This window comes from Budorcas taxicolor, chromosome 6 (assembly GCF_023091745.1).
Source record: "Budorcas taxicolor isolate Tak-1 chromosome 6, Takin1.1, whole genome shotgun sequence".
Taxonomy (NCBI): Eukaryota; Metazoa; Chordata; class Mammalia; order Artiodactyla; family Bovidae; genus Budorcas; species Budorcas taxicolor.
The window spans coordinates 85,991,179-85,996,078 of NC_068915.1; the positions used below are offsets into that span (position 1 = coordinate 85,991,179).

At 41.8% G+C, this 4,900-nt stretch overlaps 1 pseudogene; it reads right to left on the reverse strand.

Annotated features, from left to right (window-relative positions):
• Nucleotides 1–500: 500 nt before the first annotated feature.
• On the reverse strand, nt 501–1,233 carry LOC128049867 (RWD domain-containing protein 1-like; annotated as a pseudogene).
• Between the last annotated feature and the right edge of the window lie 3,667 nt (nt 1,234–4,900).

The window sequence follows — 4,900 nt, forward strand, 5'->3', positions numbered from 1 at the left end:
CTGAAGTTGGTGGGTACACATTGTGTTCATGGGCATATGTGCATTTTTCCTGAGGAGACAGTGTCCATAAATCAAAGAAACTTAAACTAAAGCCAATAAGAAATACTAAGAAACGTCTAGACCTACAGGGCTAGCTGTTGCCTGTAGTTCACAAAATACTATAATGAATCCTGATAGCCTAAGTCATTTAAGAAAAATAAATTACCTCTCTGTTTTTGCTGATGTCTCTCGGTTTTCAAAAGATTTAGGGATTTTTCCCCTTTTATATTACCTATTTCTTGACTCCTACCTCCATAATTATATTATTGCAAGTTATCAGCTTTCTTTTTTTTTGAAATTTTTAAGATCAATTTATTAAGTTCAATGATGAAAGCCATCAGAAGAATATTCTCCTGAAAAAAAATTTTTTTTCTTAGAAAAAAGAAAGGAAAATCAACACCCTCTCAGCATAGCCACAGATGCTGTGGCAGTCAAGCCTCTCTGCAGACGGGAATAGTCCATCAGTCGGTCAAGTCCCTCTCCCGGTCAGCAGGATTGTAGTCTGGATCATCGTCATTGTCCTCCAGCTCCAAGTCATCCATTTCCTGAAACAAAGACTCATCTACCTCCACGTTGTTTCCAGCATCTTCCAAGAACTGGATATCAGATGTGTCGAGATTACGATCTGTTTCAAATAGTTATCTCCCACTTAATTTACTTTTTCCTGCTTGCTCTTCTTCCTTCATCCATTTCTTTTTAATTTCCAAGAGTTCTGCATCAAACTTGGCCTTCCAATTTAAGAAATTCTCAATTATAACAGGAGTACCATGGAATAATTGCTTTTCGGCTTCTTCTGCTTCTTTTTCTTTTTGTTTCTTTTCTTCTTCTCATCTAGTTTTTATTTGATCTACTATTTCATTTAATTTTTCTTGCACAGCTGTCACTAAGGTGAAGATCATCACCATACCAAGGTTTTCTTCTGCCTGTAATGCTAATAATTTTAAAATGTCTGCTACACTATTATCTTCTAGATTTAACTGGGTGAATATTTCATAAAGGGGAGCTTCATCTGGGTATTTTTCACTTGTATGTAAACTTGAGGGTTGTCTGGACAGTTTCATCATTTTCTCCAGCTCAGATGTCACAGTAATGGTGAAGTTGGGTGGATTTTCTGATAATACTGTGAAGGAGTCAGGGTAGATGGCCTCCAGGAGCCTCCAGCTCGTTGCGCTGCTCCTCACCGTAATCTGTCATCGCGGCCCTCGCTGCAGCCCATGGATCGCCCAGGTACCCAGGCAGGGTGGTGCAGCCTGGACTGCGGCCGCGCCGGGGAAGCAGACAGTGGACTGGCGAGCGCAGGCGCAGAGTCCCAGGCAGAGAGGCCTGGGGCCCACAGCCAGGCGGGCCTGCTGATCAAAAGCCCCGCGCCGGCCTCCGCCTCTGCAAGTTATCAGCTTTCAAAGTTAAAATTCCTTGTCTAAGAAAGTACTTTGCTTTCTTTATTTCCCACGTTTATTTTGGTCAAAACCTATGGACTGCTCGGTTTACCTCTGTTTTTGCTGATGTCTCTCAGTTTTCAAAAGATTAGTAATTTTCCCCTTTTATATTACATATTTCTTGACTCCCACCTCCATAATTATATTATTGCAAGTTATCAGCTTTCAAAGTTAAAATTCCTTGTCTAAGAAAGTACTCCACTTTCTTTATTTCCCACATTTATTTTGTCCAAAACCTATGTACTGCTCAGTTTCCGAGCTAGGGCATGTCCCATTATAGCTTGGGGTTGGAGACGTCCACATCAGGCATTTGATGCACTGTCAGTTCCCTGAATCACCTAATGTCCAGACAGTCACACAGTGATTCAACTGAATCAGCTAACCACTGGCACCAAACTCTAGGCTGGCAACAGAACCCAAGTCTCCTCACCTAATCCCAGGAACAACAGTGGCATAAAATTCAACTCTACTTCTTCCAAAAAGAAAAAACAATTAAGGAAGCCCCTCCCCCTACACATTCATTGAAAATAATGCTCAGGAAAGGGTGGATTCCACAGTGTCACAGTCTCCCTCCCACTCACTGAGGCTCAAATATTTAATGTCTCCCCACCTAGAAAATCCGATGGACGGAAGAGCCTGGTAGGCTGCAGTCCATGGGGTCGCTGAGGGTTGGACACAACTGAGCGACTTCACTTTCATTTTTCACTTTCACGCATTGGAGAAGGAAATGGCAACCCACTCCAGTGTTTTTGCCTGGAGAATCCCAGGGACGGGGGAGCCTGGTGGGCTGCCTTCTCTGGCGTCGCACAGAGTCGGACACGACTGAAGCGACGCAGCAACAGCAGCAGCAACAAAAGCTCCTTAAGGCAGGGATTTTTACCACTGTTTTATTCCCAGAAACTGAAACAATTTGAGCAGAACATAGAGTGAATACATGCTAGCTGATGAGTTAGAAGGACGAACTGACAGAATAAAAGAATGAATGAATGTGCCTATGAAAGCCTGTGAGAACACATAGTTGCTTCCCTTGTACATCCTTCAGCCCTTATGTGTCATTGCCCCTCTTAAGATCACCCCATTTACCATGCTCTTCACTGTCCCATCAATCATATCTATCCTTCAAATCCACTTAAAGCCCCATCTCTTCTCTGAACTCCACCTCCCTCCAGCGCCCTACAGTATATACCTCTGCAATTTATCTGTCAACATGCAGTGACCCATACGGTGCTCTGCAAAGACATTAACATAGAAGACACTGAAGAATCACAAGACATGGCTCTGGAACTTTCCATCTAGCTCAAGAGAAACATACGATCAGGAGATAATGAAGGAGCTCTGTCTGATTGAGATGAAGCAGACAGTGTCAATGGAGAGCCAAAAGAAATAATATTAAGAGAAACAGACAAACAAAAATACTACAGGTGATTAAAATTAGGTATCTCTCCAACCCTGTCTTTCACCGCTGCCCTCACCTCATTTTGTTCCTGTGATAAGGAGCAATAACATCTCGCCTCCCTCTGTAAAAACTTGTTCTGCCTGGATGCTCTTCTTGCATTCATAATGAATGAATCCTTTTTACTCTTCAAAACCAGCTCAGAGGTCACCTCCTCTAATAAGCCCTCTCTGCCCTCCTGGCCCCAACAAAATTAACCAAGCTCCCCTCCATACCTGTGAATACTCCTAGGATTACACTTACTGCTTCTCAGGTGGTGCAGTGGTAAAGAATCCATCTGCCAATGCCCAGAGACCCAAGAAATGCAAGTTCGATCCCTGGGTTGGGAAGATCCTTTGGAGTGAGAAATGACAACCCATTCTAGTATTCATATTTGAAAAATTCCATGGACAGAGAAACCTGGTGGGCTACAGTCCATGGGGTCACAAAGAGTTTCAGACACAAGTGAGCACACACACATACATTATTACACTTACCAAGGGTGTACTGGTTAACCTTTGTGCGTCCCCTATTCTTACCTGACTGTAATGAAAGTTGACTGTGCAATGGATAGTTATAGAAAAGCTTTGGGGAACAAGTCATTGTCTCAGACATTCTATAGTTTGTGAGCATGTGTGCTAAGTTGCTTCAGTCATATCCAACTCTGCGACCCGATGGTCTGAGGCCTGCCAGGCTCCTCTGTCCATGGGATTCTGCAGGCAAGAATATTGGAATCGGTCGCCATACCCTCCTCCAAGGTATCTTCCCAACCCAGGGATCGAACCCACATCTCTTATGTCTCCTGCATTGGCAAGCACTTTACCAATGTGCTTTACCACTTTACCACTAGTGCCATCTGGGAAGCCCATTCTATACCCTAAAACTAGCCAACTCTAAGATGGCCTTCCAAGTGAAATCCTAGCATGACACAGATTTACCTTTGATTTGGACTGAGAATTTGCATACCTCCCTCCTTATACATAAGGCTAAAGAAAACTCCCAGTAAAGCCCAGGGCCCTGAAAGCCTGTGGTGAGCACTTCATTGTTCTGTTTGTGAAAGAAACCTCAGTGGACCCCTGCATTTTGCTTAGATTACTGTAGCTTTTCCCCCATTTAAAATAAAGTGCACCATTCAACACTTCTGGAGGCAATCTGGCCATTTCCCCCATTATTGAAATTTTAAACATACATATCCTTTAGTACAGTACTTTTAAGAAAAATATTTACAAAAATACTCCCACTTGTGTGAAAAAAAATGTATAAGGATGTTCACTGTGCCACTTTTATAATTACAAACTAAAATGAAAATGGATTAACTAACTGTCCACCAAAAGGAAATGAAATATAATGCAGCCGTTAAATAAATGAAATAAATCTATACCTACTGACAAATAGGTTGCTAATTATTTATAAAGTAAAACAAAGTAAATTGCAGAGAAATATATATAATAGTTCTCATTTTTTAACATAGGCAGCTATATTTTGATGTTTGATTTATGCGCCCATGTATGTATGATAAAACAGGTACTCTGGGAAGTCATTTGGGAAGGAGATGGAGGTGAAGAAAGATTGTAACTTTTTATTGTCTGCACTTTTAATTATACAAGACATGTCTTCCTGAAATACCCTCTATTCAAATGGTAGACATTGGGTAATATGATGTCTGCAGCTAATAACGCAGCTAATGAAGTGTTGGGAAATGAAAGAAACCAAATGACTTCACAGACAGCTAAGTCCTGATTGGCCCCTCAGTTGCCAGCCTCCTGGAGTCAAATTTAAATTCCTTCTACCCACTCAGCTCACCTAAGGGTAAAACTTTGCAGCATACAGACTAGAGAAATCACCTCACCTGTACATTTTGCCTAGTGAAGAGAAAGGTAACAGAACTGATCCCGTTTCCAAGAGACCACTCATTTTTTTCACGTACCACTTTGTCTCAAAAAACAGAGTGAAAGAATAACATTGCTTTGTTGTTCCAGGTAGCAATTTGAAC